At 39.4% G+C, this 20,279-nt stretch overlaps 1 long non-coding RNA gene across 2 annotated transcripts in view; it reads right to left on the bottom strand.

Annotated features, from left to right (window-relative positions):
- LOC129029596 (uncharacterized) overlaps positions 1–20,279 on the bottom strand; it is a 37,887-nt gene that overhangs the window by 4,656 nt on the left and 12,952 nt on the right. Inside the window, exons 2-3 of one of the 2 annotated variants that reach the window (XR_010125936.1) lie at positions 20,199–20,255; positions 1,343–1,480 (exon numbers count right to left, since the gene is read on the bottom strand). This is a non-coding gene — a long non-coding RNA (uncharacterized LOC129029596). The remainder of the gene's footprint in view (positions 1–1,342; positions 1,481–20,198; positions 20,256–20,279) is intronic. The other variant, XR_008500269.2, reaches the window with a different exon arrangement.

Raw genomic sequence — 20,279 nt, 5'->3', positions numbered from 1 at the left:
GGAAAGTATCTAATCAGGTGCACAGCTAGAGAAGAATGGGCAGCTTTTTGGATCTAGGGAGGCCTTGGCCTGTCTCTCCACTCAGAGCTCAGGACACTAGAGCCACCTCATCATAATCGCCTTTTTTTTAGTTGTTTTAACACTCCAAAAGAGAGCTAGTCTTCTCATGCATTTTCCAAATGTGTGGCAAGTAGATCCTCAAATCTACCACTCTGTTGCCCCAGCCTAACTCTGGCTTGCAGTCAGATTTTAAATTTCCAGTTCTTTCCTGACACTTACCAACACTAACTAACTTTGTATAACTCACAACATTATCAACTCTTCTTTATAGTACATTTTAGACACACTATTTTAAATCTTCATTTTTTCAAAGAGCAGTCTCAAAAAATATTTTTCATTTGTAAATATTTTACAGGAGATGAAAGCAGATAACAATCCCCTGACACTTCACAGTAAAAAAAAAAAAAAAAGAAAACATTTGTGCCCCTGTCTTTAATATTCCCTTGACACAGACACCCCATCAGAATGTCTTTGGGTTGAGGTTTCATTTTGGAAACTTCACAGGGCAATACATCCTCAGCTATCTTGTGTTATTTTCTTGGTTTTGAGTTTTGAAACTGTTTGAGGATTCCCCAAGATGCCAACAGTGGCCATGACTCTTGAGGTGTCTAGTAAATAGCATCCCTTGTGTCATCTCCTCTCAGGGAACAGCCCAAGGTAAGCGAATGCAGCCTCTCTGTGGAGTGGTTGGATGCACTGTACCTGGAAGGAATCTCCAGGTATACCCTTGTGCTAAAAGCAAACCCCTTAGGACATTAAGATTTTCTTATCGCAACGCTTAGTGTCCATTCCTTAGAGACACACTGCAGTCCAGGCAACTGGATGCTGATACTGAGGAAAAAATGTTCTCAGATTGGTGAAGGGAGAGAAAATATTTCAAAAGACAAAGAAACCCAACCCAGTGAGGCAGTGCAAAAACCCGCAAAGTAAAATGCCCCTCACAGACACAGTGGAGCACAGCGTAGCGGCTCCTGGTGGGACGCTCATGACCCACTTCACTGAACCAGATGGGAGCAGGGAAAATATCCCAAGTCATAGAATGGCTTGACTTGACCCTTGGGTCAGATATGTCTTTGTTTCAGTTGGCATTGACACCTTCTAATTTTGTCACTTTGAAAATATTATTGTATTTATTTTAACTTCATTTTTTCATTAACTGTAAATTATGTTTGATCAGTAGAGCTTCAAATGTATGAAAACATTTATAAACACAATTAAGTTGGTGAATTTTGAATACAATTAAGTAGTAACATATTTCATTTGTTAAAAATTGTTAACTTACCAATTTCTTCAGCAGAATGAGTGTAGTACCTTTCCCAAGTCTGTTTTTTATTTGTTTGAGAGGTGATTTGAAGCAGAATCTCACAGCTTTCTCTTGGAAATACTACCAGGTGTAAAGACAGGGATAGTCTCTCTTCCACTACAGTGGTAGGAAATGAATACATATCCACAAGCAAGTGAGGTAGATTAATTGTCAAATTACATAAATTTATCACATCAGTTATTCTTTTTTTCAAAACAGAGAACTTGTGAAAGTGAATATCTCTGTTCCATATGCCGCCAGCTGGGTGTCTGAGGGTAATGCTAAGATTTAGGAGCTGAGACTTGTACCTACTGGAAGTGTTCACATATGATTAATTCTTTACTAAATGACTTGTTATGAACATAATTAAATTACATATTTATTTTCTGAAAGGGATAGATACTTTGGCTTTTCTTGATGAGTTATAAGATGTAAGCCCCTTATAATGTTTTTATTTTATTTTATTTTTTAGATGTAGTTTCACTCTTCTTGCCCAGGCTGGAGTGCAATGGCACGAACTCGGCTTACTGCAACCTCCACTTTCCGGGTTCAAGCGATTCTCCTGCCTCAGCCTCACGAGTAGCTGGGATTACAGGCATACACTACCACACCCGGCTAATTTTGTATTTTTAGTAGAGACGGGGTTTCTTCATGTTGTTCAGGCTGGTCTCAAACTCCTGACCTCATGTCATCTGCCCGCCTCGGCCTCCCAAAATGCAGGGATTACAGGCATGAGTCACCATGCCCGGCCATAATTTCCTCTCTTTTATACCTTAGATTTGAATTATTTTTGCTGGATTCTTCAAACATGAAGTATTTTTTAAATTGAAAACTAACTGAATGACTCTAACTGGTAAGTAGAGGTCTTAGACCATTGACTAAAAGCTAAAGCCCACCTTGATCCTGCAAAAGGGGACCACTGAAGGCCCAGTTGATTATTCCTGGGTGTCTGCCCTGCAGGTGTCCAAGCCTGCTCACACCAACCATGGAAGGAGCCTTTGTCACTGCCAGAAGATATAGAGCCTTGGTAAGCTGGAAGTTCACAGGCAGATGCAGTTGAGGTTGAGATAGAAGAAATGTTGGGAGATTCTTTCTAGAATGGAATTATTATTGTCCTGAGACTGTTTCTAGACTTGGTCTAAGAAGTACCTAAGAAGTATTGCAACAAAGAAAAAGTGCAAATGAGTAGAACTTTGAGGATATCAAAGGTTAGGTGGAAAAGGGCTTTATTTCATAGGGAGGAGAAAACAAGTTTACAAAGAAGGTAGGAAGGGAAGCACAGGATGGAGGGTAGCAAAATCGGATCACAGATAAGGTAATGTTTCATCTTGAAGTCAGCCTGTTCTTAGGCAGGGGTATGTATAAATAAGGGTTGTAGGTTTGCTGAGGCTGTGGGTGAGTCAAAGTTCACAGGGTGGTTGGAAGAAGAGAAAGAAGCAAAATTTTTGTAACGAGTACTTTGTTTTGACCACTGAAGACTAAATTACTGAACGGTTGTTCATTTTTAAAAATAGGAATTTGCAATCTGTGTCCATATTTGTGATAGGTTAAAAAAAACAGAGGAGAGCATCCTAAAAGTCATAATGGGAAGCACGTTTCTCTTCACTCAGCTGTTCTTTGAGAATACAAAGAATGGGGGAATTTCTTTAAATATACCTATTTCCAGGATTACCTTCACCCACAACTGTTCCTTGCCCTAGACATCTCTTCCACTTGTCTGTTTCTGAGTTATATTTCTATAATAAAGTGGTAAATATAATTAGAGTTATTTGTTAATTTTTTTTTAGTAATTCTGTCAAATTATTTAACTTGAAAAGGGGTTTATGGGAGTCTCAGATTTATAGAAGGTAGCTCAGCAGTATAGGTGGGCTTCTGGGACATGTGACTGTCCTCCGCAGTGAGAGCGGTGATGTGAGACTGAACCCTGAATTTGTGGGGTCTGTACAAGCTCTAAGTTGTGTCAGAATTAAATTTTGGGGCAACAAATGGGTGTTGGAGAATCAGTGGGTTTTCAGGGAACTTTACACATTGAGGATCAAAAGCATTGTACAAAGAGAGACAATATGGGGGCCTCTGCTGGAGAGAGACTCCAGGTGTCTCAGGGAAGGTAGGCTCTGCTCTGCACACAGCCTGCTACCCCATGCACTGCCCTGTGGTTCCAGGCATCCTCCCAGGGTGAGAAGGACCAAGGACTCTGAGGGAAGAAGTTCTGAGAACAGATGACCTCTGCCCTCCTGCCAACCTGAGGCCACCACACGTTTTTCACCCACTGAACATACGCACTGAATGTTGATGTGGTCAAGCCCCTCCCAGGACAGGACTTCGGCATCAAGATTGTTGCCACGCTACCTTTCCTCATAGACTTTCCCACCAAAAACCCACACACATGCCTACAAGACCCCTGGCATATGCTCTATCTCAGACACCGTATCTGCAGGGGCAACCTGGTTTTTTCACCATCCCAGGTTTCTGTGCCACCTGATCATAATCTCATCTTCCTGTATGGACATAGAAATAAGTCAGAACAAAGTTTCACCTAGGTCAGTATCTGTAGCATGAACCAGTCCTTCCATCAACCCTGAACTGTCTCCCAATTGTGGTTTCTTAATAGCAACTTACCCTCTTTTACCTTTTAGTTCACCTCAAACCCTTTTTTTAAGTGCACACAGTGTGCCCAAGGTCACCCCTCAGTTGCCTGAATCCAGCACCTAGTAAAATCCAGATGCCCAGTAGTTCAAGACCATGGGCCTAGACCAAGTTTTTGCAGAAGGAAATACAAGTTAGAAATGAGAGGCTCTATTGTCCCATTTGAAAATAAAAAAAAATATATTTTTCTTTTCCCTTTTCTTAAACAATTTAATTTAGAAAACTTTTATTATTAATTTTTTGAGATAGAATCTTACTCTTTTACTTAGTCTGAAGTGCAATGGCATAATCATAGCTTACTATAACCTTAACCTCTTGGGTTTGAGCAGTCCTCCTGCCTCAACCTCTCAATTACCTAGGACTATAGGCATGCACCACCATGCCTGGCTAACTTTATTTATTTATTTATTTATTTTTTTTCAAGACAGTGTCTTGCTCTGTGGGCCAGGCTAGAGTGTAGTGGCATGATCTTAACTCAATGCAGCCTCCGCCTCCCAGTTTCAAGCAATTCTCCTGCCTCAACCTTTTGAGTAGCTGGGATTACAGGCCCACACCAACATGCCTGGTTTATTTTTTATTGTTATTATTTTTAGGAGAGAAAGGGTTTCGCCATTTTGGCCAGGCTGGTCTCTAGGACCTGACCTCATTATCCACCTGCCTCCGACTCCCAAAGTGCTGGGATTACACACGTGAGCCAACATGCCCAGCCATATTTATTTTAGTTTATTTTTTTATGGTGACAGAATTTCACCATGTTGCCTGTACCGGACTCAAACATTTGGCTTCAAGAGATCTTCCTGCCTTGGCCTCCACAAATGTTGGGATTACAGGCATGAACCACCTTGCCTGGCCTGGAAAACTTTTATATGTACCTTTTTTTCTCTGCTTCTTTGAAATATAAGCAAATCATTTTAACAGCTAAATAAGCCTTTTGCCATTCTTCGTGACAAAAAATTGTCTTTATCTAAGACCTGGAAACTATTGCTTTGTTTTTTAATCAGGCAAAGATTTATCTATTTTTTATTTTCAGTCTTTTGAAGTAGGCACAGCTCAGTACATGTTTTTAATCCCAGTGCTTTGGGAGGCTGAGATGAGGGAATTGCTTGGGCCCATTAGTTTGAGACCAGCCTGGGCAGCATAATGAGATTCCTTCTTTATAAATAATTAAAATAAACTAGCAGGCCATGGTGGCACAGGAGGCTGAGGTGAGATAATCATTCGAGCCTAAGAGTTTGAGGCTGCAATGAGCCATGATCCCACCACTCTACCACTGTACTCCAGCTTGGGTGACAGAGGGAAACCCTGTCTCTAAATAAAGAAGTAAATAACAAAATGTGTTTTTCCATACATAAAAATAAGTAAATAAGCAGATAAATAAAATAGACATGGATTTGCTTAGAATAAAGCTAATTAGAAGACAACAGAAAAGTGGGCACCAAAGATGGGCTTCACCCTAGCAAATGATTCCAGCCTATTAGGACACTCACAGAATATTCCCTGCAGCATGACTGACATGACAGTAGAATGTCATCATGTCAGGCTGTACCAGCGTCAGAAGACTAAACACTGTGGGGAAGAACCTCCCTTATGGAATAGTATCAAAAGGTGAGAGCCGAGCTCCTGCCCTGATGGGCTACAGAGATGAGTTCTTCAGATAACACATTGCAGAAACATGCATAGAGTGGTTTAAACTTTTTTGTGTGTAACACTTTCTCCATTTTCCTGCGAAATCCTCGCTAGTAATTATGTTAGCTTTTAAGTTTTGAGGGTCTGGTAGGACTGAAGCTGCATGCTGCAAGAAATACCTGGGGCAGGAAACTAATACAAACTGCAGCCACAGACGTAAATACTCATGGCCTAAAGTAACGTGAAAACAATACAAAAGTCTTTACTGTTATTTGCACAAGTGTGTGAAGAGACTTTCCACATAACCAACTTGCCACTGAGACTAATGAAGGCCCGATTCCACTGGAACAAGACTATGAGTTACTCATGGGAAGGCTGTAGAACAAAGCCCAGAGAGTTTTCATATTTGAGCCCGGGTCCTGGATCTGTCCCGCTCTTCTTGGTTTCTCTCTGTAGAGACCCCTATGTGGCTGTTCTCAGCACAGCCCGGTGCTGGCTGAGGTTGCTGGTTTAGTGCATCTGCTCTGTTTCCAAAAAGAGGGAGGAGCTGGCCACATCAATCCGCTCCTCATCAATCTGAATGCAGCTTGTAAAAAGTGTCTAGAAACCACGCAAAGAAAAGTCAGTGGTCTTCCTTGTTTTCACTGTATGTGACACCTCCATTAGAAATTCTGCTTTTCTCTGCACTCCAGACTAGGTGACAGAGCGAGACTTCACGAAAAAAAAAAAGAAAGAGAGAGAGAGAAGGAAAGATAGAAAGAGAAAGGAAGAAAGAAAGAAAGAAAGAAAAGAAAAGGAGAAGAAAGGAGAAAAGAAAAGAAAAATTCTGCTCTTCATATTAGGCACATAAGGAGAATCTGTATAAATCTCCATCAATGAAGGAAGGCAGAGGACAAGTTAAAGTCTTGGAATTCACATCTGAGTACACAGACTCTTTCTCCAACTCTCTTCTTTTTATTCTGCCAGCTATGGCCTGAGTATGAACATGACAGATACACAAGAGTTCCAACATCTGACAATCTACTTCAGTCCAAGAAGAGTGCCCACTCTCTTGTTACCCCTACAACTCATGGTACTAAGAAGTGGTGTGGGACTGCCCAGATGAGTTGACAAGAGAGGCCTTGCGTGGAGGGACCTGTCCTGGCCTGCCCTGTGTTATTTGTAGGTGCACCCAGACAATAGCCCGGGGCATCAGGGATGAGGACTGAGTTGACATCTGGGTTATCAGATAAGACTTTTACATTGAGTCTTTGTAAGGCAGAAACTCAGAAATTTCAGGACACAATGAAAGAATATCTCAATCTCTTGAGCATCTCTCACAAACAGAGATGGATACAGAGCTGTCTCAAGAATGTGGATTCCTGGTTTCTTAACTGCTGTTGGGTTCTGTCACTAATAAAGTGTGTTAAACTCTTCAAGGTTCCATCTACTGGGCCCCTGGTTTCTGTAAGACCTACCCAAAGGCCCCACTATGGTACTGATTGCTCAGTCTCCTCTTCCATGTCAACTCTTTATTTGTACACAATTATGCAAACACAACTTCCTCTTAATTCCCTGGAAAGAAATAAATGCAGCCTGGGTTCCAGGATAGAAGAGACAGCTGGAACATTACCTTGTTTTTCTTACCATCTCTGGGACCCAATAAAAGTCACTGTGTATTCGAGGCTTCCCCAGCCTCCTAGCATGCACAGTGGGGATGATGCTATCATCTACTTCCTAGGGAATGGATTAGGTGTATATAAGATAAGACAAGACATAAAAATAATGATGTGGTGTCACCTGTAGATGATGCACACACTTAGAGATGGAAGCATTAGGAGAATAGGTGGGAGGTAACACGGGCCACAACTCAAACAGGACTGGGATCTGGCAGGGTGATCTTGGGAATGTCACTTCTCCACTGGGCCTCACTTTCATTCTGCTCCAGTACGAAGTTGAAATTAAATGTAGATATTGTCCTCTGGCATTCATATAGTTTAGCTGTGTGTCTCCACCCAAACCTCATTGTGTATTATAACCCCCAGGTGTTAAGGGAGAAACCTGAGGGGAGATGATTGGATTATGGGGACGGATTTTCCTCATGCTGTTCTTGTGATAGTGAGTGAGTTCTCACGAGATCCAGTGGTTTCACAAGCATCTGGTATATCCCCTGCTCTCAGTCACTTCACTTGTCAGCCACTGTAATTAGAAGGTTTCTGAGGTGCCCCCCCAATTATGTGGAACTGTGAGTCAATTAAACTTCTTTTCTTTATAAGTTACCCAGTCTCGGGTACTTCATCATAACAGTATGAGAATGGACTAATACAGGAATTCAACTTTACAGTGCTTTCTCTTTATATTTAGAATCATATCCATGTGCCTTATCACGCCTATGACAGGGGAAGTCTTCACAAAGTGTCCCAGAACTAGGTGGTTAGTGACTCAGTTTTCTATTGAATAAAATGGCCTACTGCCTGATGCCAGTAGTAAGTATGGCCCTTCGGTTTTGAGGAAAATATCATCTTGCAGGTTGGCCAACAAGGAGATAGGAGTCCAGCTCAAATTTGTTTTGTGATACTGGCTTTAAGTCAGTGATTAGAAAAGGCCTAAGAAGTGGGTTCTGTAGGGGATTGCTGGAAGGAAAGCAGGAATATGGAAAGTCATGAAACATACACAGTCATCTCTTCTTGCTTCCTCACAGGTCACATGCAAATTCAGGGAGAGTTAGTATGAAACACACAAAGGAAATTTGGGCTCTAACATCTGCAAACTGATTCTTCATGGACTTCAGTTGGCCATATTGGTTAGAACAATTTCAGCCAATGTTTAAAAATCTCATAAGCAGATGCAATTTTAGTGTTTCAACAAGCCGTTTCCTATTTTCATTCTGAAGATCTGTTTTTTAAGTCATTTTTTTTAACAGTGTAGGGGTTACAAATTCAGCTTCTGTCCAATGAAATACAGAAAAGGATTTCAATTTTGTATTACCTCAGGCTGCTATGCCAAAGAACAATAGATAGGCAGCTTATAGACAACAGGACTTAATTTCTCATACTTCCAGAGGTTCAAATTTGAGATCAGGGTGACAGCAGGGTTGAGCTCTGGTGATGACTCGCTAATGAATGTCAGACTGCACACTTCAGGTTTTATCCTCATTTTGTAGAAGGAGGGTGAGAGCCCTCTGCAGTTTCTTGTATAAAGCCAGTGATCTCTATATGAGGGTCCCACCCTCAGGGGTTAATTGCATCCTACCTCCTTATAGTATTACACCGGGGGTTACAATTTTAACACAAATATAGAAGAAAATTTATTGTAATTCTCAAGTTTTTTTTTCTGTCTTTGTTTTTGTTTGTTTGTTTTTGTTTTTGTTTTTGTTTTTGAGACACAGTTTCACTCTTGTATCCCAGGCTGGAGTGCAGTGGTGCGATCTCGGCTTATTGGAACCTTCGCCTCTCAGGTTCAAGTGATTCTCCTGCCTCAGTCTCCCAAGTAGCTGGGATTACAGGCATGTGCCACCACACCTGGCTCATTTTGTATTTTTAGAAGAGACGGTGGTTTCACCATGATGTCCAGGCTGGTTTCAAACACCTGACCTCAGGCGATCCACCAGTCTCAGCATCCCAAAGTGCTGGGATTACAGGTGTGAGCCACGGCACCCTGTCAAGATTTTTTTAAATCTCTCATTTTTCTACTACTGGGTTTTTCCTGTTTGCGCCCTCGATCTTTCTCTCTGTCTCTTTTTGTGTAAACCTTTTTGTCTAATTCTTTCTCTCTATTGTATTCCTCAAACACAGAAAGCAAGCTCCAATGTTATGAGATGCTCCATGCAGAGACCCACATAGCAAAGACCTTAGGGGGTGCTCAGACCAGTAGAGAGAAGGAACATCAGGCTCTCTGTCCACACTAAACCCTGCCAATTTTCACACGAGTCAGCTTAAAGGCTCATACTTTCCCAGTCCAGCTTCAGTTAAGACCACAGCCCCAGTCTCCTAAAAGACCTGAAGGCAGAGGTAGCCAGCTGAACTGTGTCCAGATTCTGGTCCACACAAATTATGAGATATTTTATGTCGTTGGAAAGTCCTGAGTTTTAAGGCAATGTTGTCAGAAAGGAGTAGATATCTAGCCTCATCTCCCAGGTCCTAGGATTCTCCATCCCTCTGCTTATATCTTCCTCAGGGTGTCTGCAGCCAAACTAGTTCCTTTGTAACCTCTGTCAAACTCACACCTATGAGTCTCTTCACTAAGGGTGGCTTCTCCCTGACACATGCTTGTGCAGATGCCTTCCTGTTGTCATCCTCATCATGGATTAAAAGTCACCCCAGTGAGGCCTGAGGTCCTCCCATGGAATAATTTTCCAGCTTTTCTTCCCAACAATCTACTTTATATTATAGTCCTTGCTCTTTTCTTTCACATATACTTGCTTTAGTATTTTTGTCCAGCTGTCCTCAGACGGTTTGGTCCTGGGTTGGGGGGTGCAGGCATGATGTAATAATTTTCTGTACCACATGTTGGACCCACCAGGTTAGCTGGCAAAGGGTGAGCGCAAGAGAAAACAGACTGGCTGTGGTTATATGGGGGATCTCTAATATCCCTTCATCCTTTCACCGCATGATAATTTGGAGGTCACTCATAACAACATGAGGTGTGTGACTCTTACTTGTTCCAGCTGCTCCAGTAAAGCTCAGTGGGCACCAGAAACAGCAGGCTGTAACCACCTCCAGGCCATCACTAATACTACAGCCCCATGCAGGAGCACTACGGAACAAATCAGGTACCTTGATTTTTGTGTCCTCAAGACACTGGTTCTTCAAGGTCCTAGGGGATAAAGTAGCAAGATCTGAAGGTCCCAAGTATAATGAGTGACCTAGGAATCCCGTTTTGCCCTCTCTTTGCCTCCACCTTTTCGGTTGTGCTATTTACTCATGAAGTATCCTCCACTTATCCAGTGAAATCATTTCCTACCACTTTCAAATGAGGACCTTAAGAACCCAACAGTAGCTGGGATTTTCGTGGACTTCAGCCTCGGAGTCCAATGCTCTGGCACATTTAACTCTGTCTCATCTTCATCTACACAAGAAGCCTCTCAAGTAGCCATGCGTCCCTCTGATTTGAAGGACCTGCAGAGAGTGGATGCATTTTTGCAGTCTCAGAGCAAGAATGCAGGCAGGCAGACACTTAAGAGTAGGTGAAATCATCGAGGTCACCCACTTCAGGCACTCCTTTTTATGAGGAAGAAAACAGGCTTTCCTGTAGGCATAGTCTACATTAAGCTGAGGTGGAGCATAGCTCATTTTACTTCCAGGTGCCCTCAGAGCTGGATGCAGAACCCCAGTCCTGTCATCTTGAAACTAACATGGAGAGGTCCCCAAGTGAAAAGAACTCTGGATCTGCTCATTTTCTGTGCCCTTGAATGTGTAGCTACAGACTCTAATTTGCAAAACAAACCTGATAGGTAGGACGGAGCCAAGGCCTAGGAAGCTGGAGCCCTCCCTAATGCTCTGGAGCCTGCCTACCTCCCGAGATCTGGACCAGTCCCTGCCTCTTTTGGGACATCAATTTCCCAATTGTAATGAGAAATTAAATGTAAAACTGCATAAGCATATGCTCTGTGAGAATTTGGTGTCAGAGTCCTCAATACTGGATGATTATTGGGATGGGGTGGGTTTGGGCCCCATGGGTTCTCAGGCCTCCTGTCATACCCAGGGTTGTAGATGTAGAGCTCTGGACAGCCAGGTCTTCTTTCCTGAGCCAGCTGATTACAATACAATTGACCAAGGGCTCTCATCTTAAATATGGTTTCACAGGATAACCCACATTCAGCCACCACCTGCTCTGTGCTTCCTATATTTTGGGGAGCTGATGAAAACCCCAGAATATTGAGGGAGCCCAAGAAACTAGACTTGTGGGCCTGGAGAAAAGAAAAAAAACACTTTTCTATTTCTCCCAAACTGTAGAATCTCTTGTGAAATATTTAACTTTGATTATGTCTGAGCTTGATAATATGTTCATGTGTTAACAGATGCTTAAATTTATTTTTTCTGTGAAGTGTGGGATAAGGTCTTTGCCATGTTTTAAATGAACTTCTAAAAGCTCTCTTCAGAGTGGAGACGTGAGCATCTTTGTGATATAAACTGCACAAATATGTTGCCAGTTTTCTCTTTTTGTTCTTGTTAAAATGTTTTGTTTTATTCTAGTTTGGATGTCTTTTCGGGTTTTGTTTTGTGGCTATTTATTACTACAATGTAACTTCTCCTCTATTTGAATGACAGGTTTGTACATTCTCAATAAAATATTTTGGTATAATCTTTGTAAATACTGTGTAGTCAATTTTACATTACATAAACATAAAACAGTCAAGACTATCATGATGAAAAAGAAAGACTGAGTTCTTAAAAAGTAAAATACGAAACAGCTAAAGTAGAGTGTAAAGGGAAACTTATAGCACTAAATGCCCACAAGAGAAAGCAGAAAAGGTCTAAAATAGACACCGTAACATCACAATTAAAAATACTAGGGAAACAAGAGCAAACAAATTCAAAAGATAGCAGAAGACAAGATTTAAGATCAGAGTAGAACTGAAGGAGATAGAGACACAAAATCCCGTCAAAAAATCAATGAATCCAGGAGCTGGTTTTTTGAAAAGATCAAGAAAATAAGTAAACTTCTAGCCAGACTAATAAGGAAGAAGAGAAGAATCAAATACATGCTAAAAGAAATGATAAAGGGGATATAACTATTGATCCCACAGAAATAAAAAGTATCATTAAAGAATATTATAAATACCTCTTTGCAAATTAACTAGAAAATCTAGATGAAACGGATAAATTCCTGGACACGTATACCCTCTCAAGTCCAAACCAGTAAGATGTCGAATCCCTCAATAGGCCAATAACAAGTTCTAAATTTGAGACAGTAATTACAAGCCTACCGACTAAAAGAAGTCCAGGACCAGACGGATTCACGTCCGAATTCCACCAAAGGTACAATGAGGAGCTGGTACCATTCCTTCTGAAACTATTTCAAACAATAGAAAAAGGGGTACTCCTCCTTAACTCATTTTACGCGGCCAGCATCATCCTGAAACCAAAACCTGGCAAAGGCACAACAAAAAAAGAAAATTTCAGGCCCGTATCCCTGATGAACGTCGACGCGAAAATCCTCAATAAAATACTGGCAAACCGAATCCAGCAGCACAACAAAAAGCTTATCCACCACGATCTAGTCAGCTTAATCCCTGGGATGCAAAGCTGATTCAACATATGCAAATCAATAAATGTAATCCATTACATAAACAGAACAAATGACAAAAACCACATGATTATCGCAACAGATGCAAAAAAGACCTTCAATAAAATTCCACACCTCTTCATGGTAAAAACTCTCAATGAATTATGTATTGATGGAACCTATCTCAACATCATGAGAGTTAATCATGACAAATGCAGAGGCAATATCATACTGAATGGGCAAAAACTGGAAGCATTCCCTTTGAAAACCTGCAAAAGAAAAGAACACCATCTCTCCCCACTCCTATTCAATATTGAATTGAAAATTCTGGCAATCAGCCAAAGAAAGAAAGAAAGAAAGCGTATTAAAATAGGAAGTCAAATTGTCTCTGTTTGCAGATGACATGATTGTATATCTAGAAAACCCCCTCATCTCAGCCCAAAATCTCCTTAAACTCATAAGCAACTTCAGCAAAGTCTCAGGATACAAAATCAATGTTCAAAAATCACAAGCATTTCTATACGCAATAATAGGCAAACAGAGAGCCAAATCATGTGTGAACTCTCATTCACAATTGCTACAAAGGGAATAAAATACCTAGGAATCCAACTTAAAAGGGATGTAATGGACCTCTTCAAGGAGAACTACACACCACTGCTGAAGGAAATGAAAGAGGACACAAACAAACGGAAAACAATCCGTGCTCATGGATAGCAAGAATCAATATTGTGAAAATTGCCATATTGCCAAAGAAATTTATAAATGCAGTGCTATCCCCATCAAGCTCCCGTTGACATTCTTTACAGAATTAGAAAAAAAAAACTACTTTAAATTTCATATGGAATCAAAAAAGATCCTGCATAGACAAGACAATCCTAAGCAAAAAGAACAAAGGTGGAGGCATCACGCTAGCTGACTTCAGACTATACTAAAAGGCCACAGTAACCAGGACAGGATGGTAGTAGTAAGAAAACACAGGATCTTACTCTATCTCCTGGGACAGAGTGCAGTGGTGCAATCACAGCTCACTTTAACCTCAAATTTCTGAAGTCAAGCAGTCATGCCATCTATGTATCCTGAGTAAATATGACCACAGTTGTGCACACTACCACTCCTGTACAGTTTCTTTAAAAAAAATTTGTACAAACGGAACGTTGCTATATTGCTTCGGGTGGTCTCAAACTCGTGGTCTCAGGCAATCCTACTGCCTCAGTCTGAATGTGCTGGCATGAGCCACCATACCTGGAATTTTTTCTCTTTTAAGAAAAAACGACTTTAAATAATTAATAGGAAAATAAAACAAAGAAAGGTATTGCATAACGATAAAGGGTTCAATTCAACAAGAAGTCTTATCTATCCTAAATGTAGATGCACCCAACTTTGGGGAACATAGAGTTATACAACAAGTACTGCTAGACCTACAATAAGACTCAAGTAGACACACAATAATAGTAGGGGAATGCAACACCCCACTAAGTGTTTGGCAGATCATCTAGGCAGAAACTTAACGAAGAAATTCTGGAGTTTGATTTGACATTTGATCAATTCAAACTAGTAGACATTTATAGTATATGCCACACACCATCTATGGAAAGTAAATTCTTCTCATCTGCTCACAGAATATACACTAGGATTGACCACTTCCCAGCCATAAAGCAATTATCCATGCATTTTTTAAAAATTAAAATTATGCCAACCATACTGTCAGACTGTCAGACCACAATGGAGCAAAGATAAAAATCAATACCAATAAAATCTCACAAAATTACAGAATGATATTGAAATTAGACAACTTGCTCCTGAATGAATTTTGGGTAAACAACAAAATTAAGGCAGAAAATTTAAAAAACTTTGAAATAGATGAAGAGACACAATATAACAAAATGTCTGGGATGTAGGAAAAGCACTGTTAAGAGGAAAGTTGGGAGTGCTAAATACCTACATCAAGAAGTTAGAAAGATCTCAAACTAACAATTTAAAATCACACTTAGAGAAACTAGAAAAATAAAAACAAACTAACCCCAAAGCTAGCAGAATGGGAAAAATATTCACAAATTATGAACCTGACAAAATCTAATACTCAGAACCTATAAGAAACTTAAAGAATTCACAAGCAAAAAATTACCCCATAAAAAAGTGGGCAATAACAGACACTGTTCAAAAGAATACATACAAGTGGCCAAATAACATGAAAAATGCTCATCATCACTAACCATCAAGGAAATGTAAATAAAAACCACAATAAGACACCATCGTACACCAGTTAGAATGGCTTTTGTTAAATCGTAAAATGATAATACATGTTGAAGAGGTTTTAGAGGGAAAAAAATCACTTATACACTGTTTATAGGAATACAAATTTGTTCAGCCACAGTGGAGAGCAGCTTGGAGCCTTTCCAAATAACTGATAGTTAAACTATGATTCAACCCAGCAATTTCACCGCTGGGTATATACCCAGAAGAGAATAAATTATTCTACCAAAATAGCACATGCACTTGTTGGTTCATTACTACACTATTTATAAGAGGAAAGACATGAATCACCTTAGGTGTCTAATAATGGTAATTTTTTTTTTTTCTGAGATGAAATCTCACTCTGTTGCCCAGGCTGGAGTGCAGTGGCATGATCACAGCTCACTACAACCTCCGCCTCCCAGGTTCAAGCAATTCTCCTGCCTCAGCCACCCGAGTAGCTGGGACTATAGGCCCGTGCCACCACGCCCGGCTAACTTTTATATTTTCAGTAGAGACGGGGTTTCATTATGTTGTCCAGGATGGTCTCGATCTCCTGACCTCATGATCCACCCACATCAGCCTCCCAAAGTTCTGGGATTACAGGCGTCAGCCACCGTGTCCACCCTATTAATGGTAAATTGAATATAAAAAGTGTCACATGTACACCAATACTACTTAGCAAAAACCAAAACGAAACAAAACAAAACAAAACTTGTCCTTTGCAGCAACGTTAATACAACTAAAGGCCATTATACACAGCAAATTAATGCAGAAATGGAAAATGAAAATACTGCATGTTCTCACTTATAAATGGAAATTAACACCGGGTACAAATGGACATAAAAACAAAAATAATAGACAACCCTTAGAGGGTGGAGAGAGGGAGGGACCAAGAACTGAAAAACTGTCTACTTAGTACTATGCTTACTGCCTGGGTGATGGAATTCCTCACATTTCAAACCTCAGCATTATAAAAAATACCCATGTTAAAAACCTGTGTAGGTACCTCCTAAATCTAAAATAAATTTGAAATTCTAAAAAGAGGTCTTACTCTCTCACCCAGACAGGAATACAACACCATGATTATAGCTCAATGCAGTCTCATATTCCTGGTGAACTCAAGCAATAGTCTTACATCACCCTCAACTTCCTGAGACTACAGGAACATTCCGCCATGCATGGCTAATCTGTAGAAATATTTTTTACATACAGCTTGTCACAATATTGCCCAAGGTGGTCTCAAACTCCTGGCCTTAAGTAATTGATATTGTTTGGCTCTGTGTCCCCGACCGAATCTCACCTTGAATTGGAATAATCCCCACTTCTCCTGGAAAGGACCCAGTAGGAGATAATTGAATCATGGAGGTAGGATTTTCCCGTGTTGTTCTCATGATAGCAAATAAGTCTCATGTGATTTGATGGCTTTATAAGTGGAGGTTCCCCTGAACAAAGTCTGTTGCTTGCTTCAATAATGGTGAGACCTCCCTAATCATGTGAAACTGTGAGACCGTTAAAACGTTTTTCATGATAAATTACCTAGTCTTGTTTTTGTCCTTATTAGCAGTATAAGAATGGTTTAATACAGTAGTCCTCTTGCCTTAGCTTTCAAAGTAGCTGGAATTACATGCACATGTCACTGTGCCTGGCTAAAACACCTAGCTTAAAGATGCTCAGTCAGCTAAAGAAGAACATAGAAAACTAAACAGAAAAAGAAAACAATGCATGAAGATAATGAGATTATCAACGAAGTGATTAAAGGTACAAAATCGAAACATAAAGTGTGGAGCTGAAAAGTAAAATACCTGAATTTAGAGATTCACTAGAAGGTCCAGCAACAGGTTTGATCTAGCAGGAAAAAATCCAGCAAGCTTGATAAGAAGTCATTTGAAATTATAGGCTGTGGAGGCTAAAAATAATTTTAAAAATTAAGAGAGCCTAAGGGACTTATGGGATACCATTAAAATGGCCAATATACTTATAATGGGAATTCTAAAATAAAAAGAGAGAAAAGAGAGCAGCAAAGTTATTTCAATAAACAAACAGTGGCTGAGAACTCTCAAAATTTGAGGGAGAAAATGACCTAAAATTTAATGAAACTTTACCAATTCTAACTATATTCTTTGTTATTATAATGAAGATGCACAGAATATTTTACTTCTGCTATATATTTGACATAACAAGGCTTAAAAGTGACTGTAATCTGTGCCAATTGATTTATAATACAAAATGATATAATTTGTGACATCAAGAAAACACTTAGGGAGCCATAAAGAGGCAGGCTTTTATAGGCAATAGTAGTTATTCTTGGTAATATCTATAGTAACAACAAAGAAAATACCTATAGCACTTAGGATTTTGAGACTAGTCTGGGCAACATGGCAAAACCCTGTCTCTATGAAAAATAACAAAAATTTGTCAGGAGTAGTGGTGCGCATCTGCAATGTTATTGAATTTGTTTAGTAGTTCTAATAGTTTTTGGTGTAGTGTTTAGAGTTTTTCACATATAAGATTAGTTTGTCCACAATCAGAGTCCATTTGACTTCGTCCTTTCCAATTAGTATGAGTTTTAGTTCTTCCTCTTGCCTAACGTCCTTGCCTAGGACTTCCCGTACTATGTTGAATAAGAGGGCTGAAAGTGGGGGTGATTTGTGTTGTTCCAGATCTCAGAGAGAAAGCTTTCAGCTTTTCCTTATTCAGTATAATGTTAGCATTGCTTTGTCATAAATGGCCTTTATTGTGTTGAGGCACATAACTTCTATTCCTAATTTGTTAAGAGGTTTCATCATTATGAATATGGAATTTCATCCAACGCTTCTTCTGCATAGGCAAAAGGAACAAAAATTAAAATACTTAATGTGGTGGTCAATACAGGGTGTCAAATTGATTGGAGGATGGAAAGCATTGATCCTGGGTGTGCCTGTGAGGGTGTTGAAAAACGTGATTAACATTTGAGTCAGTGGGCTGGGAAAGGGAGACCCACTCTTAATTGGGTGAGCACCATCTAATGAGCTGCCAGTGAATATAAAGCAGGCAGAAAAATGTAAAAAGGAGAGACTGGCCTTGGTTCCCAGCATACATCTTTCTCCTGTGCTGGACGCTTCCAGCCCTCAAACACCAGACTCCAAGTTCTTCAGCTTTGGGACGTGGACTGCCTCTCCTCGCTCCTCAAACTTGCACACAACCTATTGTGGGATCTTTTGATCTCTCCAGGGAAGCCCGACTAATACACCTGGAAACAAACTTAACTAAAAAGGTAAAGGATCTCTACTCTGAGAACAACAAAACATGGATAAAAAATATAAAATACTAACGAATACATGAAAAAATCCTGTGTTTATACACTGGAATAATACTGTTAATATAGCTACCCAAAGTGATCTACAGACATAACGTGATTTTTATCAAAATATCAATGACAGTTTTTCACAGAAATAGAAAAAATATTTTAAATTTGTGTGGATCCACAAAAAACTCTGAATAGACAAACAACTTTGAGCAAAATAAGCCAAGCTAAAGGCATCACTTTATCAAACTTCAAAACTTCCTATAAAGCTATAGTAACCAAAACAGCACTGTACTGGCATAAAAACAAACAAATAGACTAATGTGCCCAATAAGCCCAGATGTTAATTTATGCACCTAAAGCCAACTGATTGTCAATAAAATTGCCAAGCACACACTTTAGGGAAAAGCTAATCTCTTCAATAAATGGTGCAGGGCCATTTAAATATTTATATTCAGAAAAATTCTACTAGACCATTGGGCCTTGCCATATATGAAAATCAACTCAAAATAAAGACTTAAATGTAATGCCATAAATTATGAAACTATTAGAGAAAAACATAAAAAAACTTTATAACATTGGACTGGGAAAGGATTATTAAAATAAGATGTCAAAACCTACGCAACAAAATCAAAAATAAGCAAACAACATTATGTCAAACTAAAATGCTTTTTCATATTAAAAAGACAACTAAAAGATTGAAGAGACAGCTTAGGCAATGAAAGAAAACGTTTTTAGGCTATACATATGACAAAAGGCTAATATTCAGAATATATAAGAAACTTTAAAATCTCAAAATAAATACACTTATAATCTAATTTTAAAAAATGCAAAAGATCTTAACAGACGTTTGTCAAAAAGAGATACAAAAATGGCTAACTGGAACATAAAATGATGTTCTACATTACTAATCAGCAAAGAAATGCAAATCCAAACCGCAATGAGGTACCACCTCACTCCCATTAAAATGGCTATAATAAAAATAAATAAATAAATAAAAAGTACTAATGAGGATATAAAAACTAGTGAATGTATACATTGTTGGTGGAATTGTAAATTAGTATGGCCATTATAGAAAATAATATGGAGGTTTCAGAAAGAAATTGAAAATAAATCTATTATATGATCCAGCAATTTTACTTTTGGCTGTATATCCAAAAGAAAGGATATCACTGTGTCAAAAAGATATTTTCATTCTCATGTTAATTACAGAACTATTTATAATAGCTTATATATGGAATCAATTCAAATGTACAGCAACAGATACATAGATAAGGAAAATGTAATTTATATACACAGTGAAATCCTATTCAGCCATAAGAAAGGATAAAATTCTGTCAGTTAAGAGAGCATGGATGAACCTTGAACATACCATGTTAAGTAAAATAAGGCACATAGAGAAACACAAGTACTTTATGATCTTATTATCTCACTCATTTGTGTAACCTGAAAAAAAGGGATGATATAAGCAAATAGTACAACGCGGGTTACCAGAGACTGAAATAGGAGGACGGGAAAAGGCTGCTTAGTGTTACAATTAGACAGGAGAAAGAAGTTTTTGTTTTTTATTACACGGTAGAATAATAATAATTAATGAAAAGGTATCGCATATTACAAAATACCTAAAAGAGACCACTTGTGGTGGCACATTCCTGCAATCCATACATTTTGGGAGACTGAGGTGGGAGAATCACTTGAAGACAGAAGTTCAAGATGAGCCTGGACAACATAGTGTGACCCTGTCTCTGTGAAAAATTAAAACATTATCCAGGCATGGTGGCAGGTTCCTGTAGTCCCAGCTAATTGGGAAGCTGAGGTTAGAAGATTGTTTGAGGTTACTTGAGCTAGGATTGCACCACTGCACTCCAGTCTGGGTGTTAGAGCAAGATCCTGTCCCTAAAAAAAGTTAATACATAAAGA

This window comes from Pongo pygmaeus, chromosome 23 (genome assembly GCF_028885625.2).
Source record: "Pongo pygmaeus isolate AG05252 chromosome 23, NHGRI_mPonPyg2-v2.0_pri, whole genome shotgun sequence".
NCBI lineage: Eukaryota > Metazoa > Chordata > Mammalia > Primates > Hominidae > Pongo > Pongo pygmaeus.
This window is presented reverse-complemented; position numbering and strand designations above follow the sequence as displayed.